This window comes from Salmo salar, chromosome ssa26 (genome assembly GCF_905237065.1).
Source record: "Salmo salar chromosome ssa26, Ssal_v3.1, whole genome shotgun sequence".
Classification (NCBI taxonomy): domain Eukaryota; kingdom Metazoa; phylum Chordata; class Actinopteri; order Salmoniformes; family Salmonidae; genus Salmo; species Salmo salar.
In genome coordinates this window covers 25126707-25137800 of record NC_059467.1, presented here as the reverse complement: position 1 = coordinate 25137800, position 11094 = coordinate 25126707, and positions in this window count along the sequence as shown.

Here is an 11094-nt window from a genome sequence, read left to right as displayed (position 1 = left end):
CAGCAGGTATATTTCACTGGTCACCCACAAAGCCAATTCTTCCTTTGGCCGCCTTTCCTTACAGTTCTCTGCTGCCAATGACTGGAACGAACTGCAAAAATCACTGAAGCTGGAGACTCATATCTCCTTCACTAACTTTAAGCATCAGCTGTCAGAGCAGCTTACAGATCATTGCACCTGTACATATCCCATCTGTAAATAGCCCACCCAACTAACTCATCCCCATATTGTTATTTATTTATTTTTGCTCCTTTGCAACTCAGTATCTCTACTTGCACATTCATCTTCTGCACATCTATCACGCCAGTGTTTAATTGCTAAATTGTAATTAATTCACCACTATGGCCTATTTATTGCCTTACCTCCCTAATCTTACTTCATTTGCACACATTGTATATAGACTATTCTATTGTGTTATTGACTGTACGTTTGTTTATTCCATGTGTTACTCTGTGTTGTTGTTTGTGTCACACTGCTTTCCTTTATCTTGGCCAGGTCGCAGTTGTAAATGAGAACTTGTTCTCAACTGGCCTACCTGGTTAAATAAAGGTGAAATATTAATTTTTTTAAAACACAGGTGTGGTTCCTGAGTAAATTAAGCAATTAACATTAGGCAATGCTTAGGGTCATGTATAAAAATGCTGGGCAGGCCATTATTTTAGCTACCATGACTATGCCCCAATAGGATGGCAATCCCTCCATGCACAGGGCACGAGTGGTCACTGAATGATTTGATGAGCATGAAAATGATGTAAACCATATGCCATGTCCATCTCAGCCACCAGATCTATACCCAATTGAACACCTATGGGAGATTCATCAACAAAACACAAAATTATGCAATTTCTTGTCAAAGAATGGTGCCGCATCCCTCCAATAGAGTTCTGGACACTTGTAGAATCCATGCCAAGGTGCATTGAAGCTGTTCTGGCTCATGGTGGCCCAAAGCCCTATAGTACACTTTATGTTGGTATTTACTTTATCTTGGCAGTTACCTGTATAGCTTACTTTAGATCACTTACCTTGTTTGATAAAGCAGATCTAAGTTCATCCACATGTACTGTACTTATGAGGCCAGTTGAAAATGAGACACTAACATCTCCATTGAGGTTATCAAGTTTGACAGGAAACCATGGAAAGATTTGATTCATACAATTTGGTGAAAGAAGATCCTGTGGCGCTATTCTACCTGTGCAATCCAAGCATAAAGGAATCTGTGCAGCAAGGCTTACCTTTTTCTGTAGCTAAAATAGGTGTCACTTGTCAGGCAACTGCCTATGGACTGCAGTATCTCCTAGCACAGGCCCAGATCCAGGAAATAATATATCAGAACCCCAAATCAATGTAATGCCAGGGTTCTGTCCTGGTCTGTTGGTAGGGAGTGGGTCCCAGCAACCATCTTCTACTGCCCTGCTTTACATTTCAAATCCAGGGTGCATGACAGAAATTTCCATAAACCCTTTTTAAATATTTAAATTAAGCAACATAGGATAGAGACCAAAGCTACCCTTTATAAAAAGCCAGTTTCACTGGATTGATAATGATAATTAAAACATGGTAATAAAACATCATCATACTGTATTACTCTCCTCCAACTTACTTACTCCAACGTTTGACTTCAGTTTACACCTGCAGCTTCCTCATCATCCTTTCAAATGCATTTCTTTATGTGATACAGTTTCCAATGTTGCAAAAATGCAACATTGAGCTTCAATGGTAGCAACAATTTGTGGTCAGAAATTATATTAAAATCACATCAAAATGGATTAAAAGCATTTACATGTGATGAAAAATATTGTCTAATGGTACATACATTTAAAATGAATGTACCTACCTGGGGCGGCATGTAGCCTAGTGGTTTGAGCGTTGGACCAGAAACCGAAAGATTGCTGGATTGAATCCCCGAGCTGATAAGGTTAAAAAAATAGTTCTGCCCCTAAACAAGGCAGTTAACCCACTGTTCCCCAGTAGGCTGTCATTGTAAATAAGAATTTGTTCTTAACCGACTTGCCTAGTTAAATAAAGGTTACCTTAACCATTTGGAATGAATGCCTAACCTTAAGAATTTTGAGTTAATGCCTGAACTCAACCCTAACCTTAAAAATGTGGAGTTAATCCTTAAACAAACTTGTCGTTTGGAACAACTTTGAAATTTGACGTTTGAGAAACATGGATGAACATCTAATTCTGACGTGAGCGCTGGTAGCAGCATACAATGTTTTCTAAATTGCATCCTGCAATCATGTCAAACACTGTATAGTGCATCTCCTTAGAGCCAGATGTATCTTTTAATAATATTTGTTCAGTGTCAGTATGATTACTGTAGCATCAGTAGCCTCTGGAAAATTTGAAAACTGTCCACTCATCTAATACCACACTGTCCCTTACACAGGCATATGTTGTAGGTCGTCCATGCAAGTACATGACATGAAATATGTTTTCCTGTCTTTTCTAAGATGTAGTGATTATGTACAAAAAATGAACATCTAGAAACAAGCATTCTGAGTCAGAGCTAGAGGTAGTTTTGTAAGTGTTGCAAAAAGGCAAAATTGGGTGTAAAGGCTTGACACACTGATAGATACACTCTCAGAAAAAAAGGTGTTATCTAGAGCTTAAAGGGGTTCTTCGGCTGATCCATAGGAGAACCCTTTGAAGAACCCTTTTTAGTTTCAGGTAGAACCCTTTCCACAGAGGGTTCTACATGGAACCCAAAAGGGCTCTACCTGGAATTAAAAAGGGTTCTACATGTCCTATGGGGACAGCTGAAGAACCCTTTTGGAACCCTTTTTTCTAAGAGTGTAGGGCTACAATCATATTTTGATAGACAAGTTTCCTTTCCAAATTCTGCAAATATGGACAACCAAATACTTCAAGAGTAAATTTGATGCCGTCTCTACACATCAAAATAACAAAACTGTATATACAATTTCAGGTAGAAAGGACAATCAGATATTACTTCTCCATACACAGAAAACTCACAAAATAGCTTGTACTTTCAAAAATATAAACATTCGGATTGTTCAAGTTGATCAATTTAGCTATTTCAGACACATTTTTTTAAATGAACCTTCATTTAACAAGGCAAGTAAGTTAAGAACAAATTCTTACATTTACATTACATTACATTTAAGTCATTTAGCAGACGCTCTTATCCAGAGCGACTTACAAATTGGTGCATTCACCTTATGATATCCAGTGGAACAACCACTTTACAATAGTGCATCTAAATCTTTTAAGGGGGGGGTTAGAAGGATTACTTTATCCTATCCTAGGTATTCCTTAAAGAGGTGGTGATTGACTCCGCTGTCCTGGCGTCGTGAGGAAGCTTGTTCCACCATTGGGGTGCCAGAGCAGCGAACAGTTTTGACTGGGCTGAGCGGGAACTGTGCTTCCTCAGAGGTAGGGAGGCGAGCAGGCCAGAGGTGGATGAACGCAGTGCCCTTGTTTGGGTGTAGGGCCTGATCAGAGCCTGAAGGTACGGAGGTGCCGTTCCCCTCACAGCTCCGTAGGCAAGCACCATGGTCTTGTAGCGGATGCGAGCTTCAACTGGAAGCCAGTGGAGAGAGCGGAGGAGCGGGGTGACGTGAGAGAACTTGAACACCAGACGTGCTGCGGCGTTCTGGATGAGTTGTAGGGGTTTAATGGCACAGGCAGGGAGCCCAGCCAACAGCGAGTTGCAGTAATCCAGACGGGAGATGACAAGTGCCTGGATTAGGACCTGCGCCGCTTCCTGTGTGAGGCAGGGTCGTACTCTGCGAATGTTGTAGAGCATGAACCTACAGGATCGGGTCCCCACCTTGATGTTAGTGGAGAACGACAGGGTGTTGTCCAGGGTCACGCCAAGGTTCTTAGCACTCTGGGAGGAGGACACAATGGAGTTGTCAACCGTGATGGCAAGATCATGGAACGGGCAGTCCTTCCCCGGGAGGAAGAGCAGCTCCGTCTTGCCAAGGTTCAGCTTGAGGTGGTGATCCGTCATCCACACTGATATGTCTGCCAGACATGCAGAGATGCGATTCGCCACCTGGTTATCAGAAGGGGGAAAGGAGAAGATTAATTGTGTGTCGTCTGCATAGCAATGATAGGAGAGACCATGTGAGGATATGACAGAGCCAAGTGACTTGGTGTATAGTGAGAATAGGAGAGGGCCTAGAACAGAGCCCTGGGGGACACCAGTGGTGAGAGCACGTGGTGCGGAGACAGATTCTCGCCACGCCACCTGGTAGGAGCGACCTGTCAGGTAGGACGCAATCCAAGCGTGGGCCGCGCCGGAGATGCCCAACTCGGAGAGGGTGGAGAGGAGGATCTGATGGTTCACAGTATCAAAGGCAGCAGATAGGTCTAGAAGGATGAGAGCAGAGGAGAGAGAGTTAGCTTTAGCAGTGCGGAGAGCCTCCGTGACACAGAGAAGAGCAGTCTCAGTTGAATGACCAGTCTTGAAACCTGACTGATTTGGATCAAGAAGGTCATTCTGAGAGAGATAGCAGGAGAGCTGGCCAAGGACGGCACGTTCAAGAGTTTTGGAGAGAAAAGAAAGAAGGGATACTGGTCTGTAGTTGTTGACATCGGAGGGATCGAGTGTAGGTTTTTTCAGAAGGGGTGCAACTCTCGCTCTCTTGAAGACGGAAGGGACGTAGCCAGCGGTCAAGGATGAGTTGATGAGCGAGGTGCGGTAAGGGAGAAGGTCTCCGGAAATGGTCTGGAGAAGAGAGGAGGGGATAGGGTCAAGCGGGCAGGTTGTTGGGCGGCCGGCCGTCACAAGACGCAAGATTTCATCTGGAGAGAGAGGGGAGAAAGAGGTCAAAGCACAGAGTAGGGCAGTGTGAGCAGGACCAGCGGTGTCGTTTGACTGAGCAAATGAGGATCGGATGTCGTCGACCTTCTTTTCAAAATGGTTGACGAAGTCATCCGCAGAGAGGGAGGAGGGGGGAGGGGGAGGAGGATTCAGGAGGGAGGAGAAGGTGGCAAAGAGCTTCCTAGGGTTAGAGGCAGATGCTTGGAATTTAGAGTGGTAGAAAGTGGCTTTAGCAGCAGAGACAGAAGAGGAAAATGTAGAGAGGAGGGAGTGAAAGGATGCCAGGTCCGCAGGGAGGCGAGTTTTCCTCCATTTCCGCTCGGCTGCCCGGAGCCCTGTTCTGTGAGCTCGCAATGAGTCGTCGAGCCACGGAGCAGGAGGGGAGGACCGAGCCGGCCTGGAGGATAGGGGACATAGAGAGTCAAAGGATGCAGAAAGGGAGGAGAGGAGGGTTGAAGAGGCAGAATCAGGAGATAGGTTGGAGAAGGTTTGAGCAGAGGGAAGAGATGATAGGATGGAAGAGGAGAGAGTAGCGGGAGAGAGAGAGCGAAGGTTGGGACGGTGCAATACCATCTGAGTAGGGGCAGAGTGAGAAGTGTTGGATGAGAGCGAGAGGGAAAAGGATACAAGGTAGTGGTCGGAGACTTGGAGGGGAGTTGCAGTGAGATTAGTAGAAGAACAGCATCTAGTAAAGATGAGGTCAAGCGTATTGCCTGCCTTGTGAGTAGGGGGGGAAGGTGAGAGGGTAAGGTCAAAAGAGGAGAGGAGTGGAAAGAAGGAGGCAGAGAGGAATGAGTCAAAGGTAGACGTGGGGAGGTTAAAGTCACCCAGAACTGTGAGAGGTGAGCCATCCTCAGGAAAGGAACTTATCAAGGCGTCAAGCTCATTGATGAACTCTCCAAGGGAACCTGGAGGGCGATAAATGATAAGGATGTTAAGCTTGAAAGGGCTGGTAACTGTGACAGCATGGAATTCAAAGGAGGCGATAGACAGATGGGTCAGGGGAGAAAGAGAGAATGTCCACTTGGGAGAGATGAGGATCCCAGTGCCACCACCCCGCTGACCAGAAGCTCTCGGAGTGTGCGAGAACTCGTGGGCAGACGAGGAGAGAGCAGTAGGAGTAGCAGTGTTATCTGTGGTAATCCATGTTTCCGTCAGCGCCAAGAAGTTGAGGGACTGGAGGGTAGCATAGGCTGAGATGAACTCTGCCTTGTTGGCCGTAGACCGGCAGTTCCAGAGGCTGCCGGAGACCTGGAACTCCACGTGGGTCGTGCGCGCTGGGACCACCAGGTTAGAGTGGCAGCGGCCACGCGGTGTGAAGCGTTTGTATGGCCTGTGCAGAGGGGAGAGAACAGGGATATACAGACACATAGTTGACAGGCTACAGAAGAGACTACGCTAATGCAAAGAAGATTGGAATTGACAAGTGGACTACACGTCTCGAATGTTCAGAAAGTTAAGCTTACGTTGCAAAAATCTTATTGACTAAAATGATTAAAATGATACAGTACTGCTGGCTGGTGAAGTAGGCTAGCTAGCAGTGGCTGCGTTGTTGACTTAGTTTGAAAGTGTAGCTGGCTAGGTACCCTCGATAGTTTCAGTGCTACACCATTATCATGATACAACGGCAACTATGTAGCTAGCTAACATAACACTAATCAAGACGTTCCTTTCCTTCTTATTTACAATGACGGCCTACCCCAGCCAAACCCAGACGACGCTGGGCCAATTCTGCACCACCCTATGGGACTCCCAATCACAGCCAGATGTGATGCAGCCTGGATTCCAACCAGGGACTGCAGTGATGCCTCTTGCACCGAGATGCAGTGCCATAGACTGCTGCACCACTCAGGAGGGTTAAGGTAAGGGTTAAGGTTTGGGAGGTAAGGGTTAAGGTTTGGGATTGGCTTAAAACAAAAACATAAAAAAACTACTTTGTATTTCTGGATTCAAACTTGCAACCTTTGGAATTGGAATCAGAGGCAGTTGCTTACACCCATCCACCATCCCAGTCCCCAACGCCCTAGCAAAATCAAAACCTTCTTGAAGGTAACAGAGCTCACTGTTGCCCCTAGTGGCCGGTTTCCACGTCATCTCCCGACATCCTCAGACATGGATGGACGTCGAATACTGACTTGTATCACGGGTGACCTGGCTGGTATTTTTACAATGTTGGGTCTCACAGGGTTAATGAGCAACAGAGACCAAATGCCAACTCAGTAGGCTATAGAGAAGCCAGAGTTAAGTGCAGGCAATTGAATTTCAAATGTGAACAGTTCCAATCTCTCTACAGTTGAAGAGATTTACAAAAACCCAGCATCACAGTTGTGTGGTGTTGTTGAGACCGTAGGGGAGGATGGTAGGCCCCCTACTTGGCAGGGATGGCTCAAAGCTGTTTGCTTGGTGCTGATGCTGGGATAGAGCTAATGCCAGCAGAAAGGATCCAGTGTAAAACGTTTATTTAGGCTCAGGAGGAAATAAGTTTACTGATAAAAAACCCTGGATCAAAATAGATTTTAAGCTTGCAAGAGAAAAGCTTGATACTATTTTGTCGGTTTTCCCTCCCTGATTACCAAGGACAGAATTCATTCCTACCTTCACAATCACTTTAGAAAAATAGCATTGTTCATTTCTATACTGCCGATAGAATGCTATTCTGCAGAGTGGTTTACAGTAGCTTGAATGGTAACCAAAGTCTTAATGTATTTAAGTGTATGCAAGCAAAGAGTAATTTAGTATTATGTAGTAACATTTATGACTAGATTATGTTTCCACAAGGTGCATTGAAGAACTTGACTTCAATTTGTCTGTAGGTGAATTTGTGTTCTGTTGACATGCTCTTGTTTTGTGGATTATAATGATTGTCATTACTGTGATATTACTTGTGTAAGAAGATTTTTTAATACTTGTACTGGACCCTTCTGAGGATGAAGTGATGAATCTCAAATGGTTTTCTCCACCCTTCTTTTTTGGTAATATTTTTGGGTGATAATGTCTCTCATACACATAGTATTATGTCACGTTGTCTGGTCTCTACATTTAATATATCCTTTTTGGACATGGGTTGAGAAACAGACTTACAGAAATACAACCACCTACAAAGATAAACCGAACCAAGACACTCCACAGAGAAAAGTGTAGTTAAGTAAAAGTAAAAGCTGAAAAACTACTGGAGAAAGAAGGGGGGTGACTGAAACAATAAAAAGCAACTCTCCACTCAAGAAGAGTCTTAAGACTTCAGTTTCTCTAATTAGTCAGGAGACAAAAGGATCACAGCTGTGACGCACTGCCTTGTGGGAGACGGCAGCATTGTAGGAGGGGAGTGCGTATGTTTGTGTGGGTGTCTGTGCTTATTTTCCTACTTACCAGTCATGGAAATAGCAAGCTGCAATCTGTCTTAAACTTCAGCATCTACCGTCCAAACCATGTTCTCTCTCGCACTCAGCTATATCAGTATTAGTATCCCTTAAAAGCTCAGCCAAACTCCCCTCAGCTGGAAAATCATACAAATATACAAGATGCAACCTGACAATAAAGAACATAGGATCTAGGAAAGTATGGGAATAAATGTTTCATTTTGTCATATCGATGTTTTTTAATAGCATAACTATAACTATAGCAGTTAGCAGTATTAATTTGATAATAGTATGCCTGCCCCATTATTCTGCAGTAGAAAATCTGGCCATTGATAAAGTACTATAACACATTTACCTCTCAATTAAGGAAGCCATTTTCCAATGGGTTGGCAGTATACACTGAGTATACCAAATATTAGGAACACCTGCTCCCAGAACAGCCTCAATTCGTTGGGGCATGGACTACAAGGTTCCACAGGGATGCCGGCCCATGTTGACGCCAATGCTTTCCACAGTTATGTCAAGTTGGCTGGATGTCCTTCGGGTGGTGGACCATTCTTGATACACACGGGAAACTGTTGATTTTAAAAAACCCAGCAGCGATGCAGTTCTTGACACAAACCGGTGCGCCTGGCACCTACTACCATACCACAGGAGGTTGGTGGCACCTTAGTTGGGGAGAACAGGCTCGTGGTAATGACTGGAGCGGAATCAGTGGAATGGAATCAAATACATCAAACACATGGTTTCTAGGTATTGGGTGCCATTCCATTTGCTCCGTTCCGGCCATTATTATGAGCCGTTCTCCCCTCAGCAGCCTCCACTGTACCATACCCTGCTCAAAGGCACTTAAATCTTTTGTCTTGCCCATTCACCCTTTGAATGGCACACATACACAACTAATGTCTCAATTGTCTCAAGGTTTAAAAATCCTTCTTTAATCTGACTCCTCCCCTTCATTGACAGTGATTGAAGTGGATTTAACAGGTGACTTCAATAAGGGATCATAACTTGCACCTGGATTCACCTGGTCACTCTATTTCATGGAAAGAGCAGGTGTTCATAATGTTTCGTAAACTCAGTTTAGGCTTTGGGTATTTAGCTTATTAAAATAAAAGTGGTCTGACTTAAAGGGACACTGCGCAGTGACATTATGAAAGGAAATAAGGTTTTAATTTAAGTTTAAGAAAACAGACTTCAGCATCTACCGTCCAAACCATGTTCTCTCTCGCACTCAGCTATATCAGTATTAGTATCCCTTCAAATTCTTTGATGCATTTAAACAGATGTCATCTTCAAAAGTTACAACACATAACATGCGATGTCTCTCTGGGAGGTAAGATAAGACAACGATACCAACATGATCCTAGATTCTACCTGCAGTTGCTAAGCAACATCCACCTACAATCTCTCAATCTGTCCCATTGGTCAGTGGATAAAACGCAATAGTCACCTCATTGGCTCAGAGGAAGTTAAAAAACTTTAGTCAAGACCTGCCTCTCTTGGAGAAAAAAACACAATGAAGAGTTTCTTGTGAATGAGAGAGGTGTCTACTTACGCAGTAGAGTGCTGATATTTGCATTGAGCAGCACGGTGCACAGACCTTTCAGGGGTGCTCAAAATTAAAAGTTTTAAAATAACTTCATAATATAATATTCATAATCTTCCAACTCATGATATATGGCTGGCTGGCTGGTGGCTTGTGTGGATATTTGAGTGGTGGTTAGCTAGAGTCGTGACTACCTGTGTTGCTGATGCCCTGACACACACGTGTAACTTCCGACTGAAGAAGGGATGGAGTTGAGTCGAGGGTCGTTGATTCAGGCTCTCTTCTTTGTCTTTCTGCCTCCGTGCTGCGCGTATCAGCCAACCAGACCGAAATTGATGACGTAAATCCAGTGTTATCGTGTGTTAATTAAATGTTATGCTGTTGTGGTAGCTTGCTACACACACTTGACCGGTGACCGCATCTCAAGCAATGCACGTTTGGATACAGGGCAGACTGGAAAACAGGCGCAACCCGGGCGCGCCGAACCCTGTACAGGGCAAACCAACAGGCTAACTTGACATAATGACTTGCGGGCAGTGGGTTCAGAACAGCTATACAAAAAAATAAGTATACAGTGCCTTCAGAAAGGATTCACATCCCTTGACTTTTTCCAACACACGTTATAATCACAGCTGCTTTGTCCAATAATTTGCCCATTGTTCTTTAAAAACTTATTCAAGCTCTGTCAAGTTGGTTGTTGACAATTGCTAGACAGACATTTAAGCCTCGCCATACATTTTCAAGCTAACTTAAGTCAAAACGAACTAGGCCACTCAGGAATATTCAATGTTGTCTTGGTAAGCAACTCCTGTATATTTGGCCTTCTGTTTAAGGTAATTGTCCTGCTGAAAGCTTCATTTGTCTCCCAGTGTCTGTTGGAAAGCAAACTGAACCAAGTTTTACTCAAGGATGTTGTCTGTGCTTAGCTCTATTCTATTTCTTATATTCTAAAAAACTCCCGTCCTTGCCGAAGACAAGCATACCCATAACATGATGCAGCCACCATCATGACTGAACATATGAAGTGGTACTCAGTGAGGTGTTGGATTTGCCCCAAACATAACACTTTGTATTCAGGACAAGTTAATTACTTTGCAGTATTATTTTATTGGCTTATTGCAAACAGGCTGCAAGTTTTGGAATATTTGTATTCTGTTCATTCTAATTTGTTAGTATTGTGGGGTAACTACAATGTTGTTGATCCATCCTCAGTCATCTCCTATCACATCCATTAAACTTTGTTTTAAAATCACCATTGGCCTCATGGTGAAATCCCTCAGCGGTTTCCTTCCTTTCCGGCATCTGAGTTAAGAAGGGCACCTGTATCTTTGTAGTGACTGGTGCATTGATACACCATCTAAAGTGTAATTAATAACTGCACCATGCTCAAACAG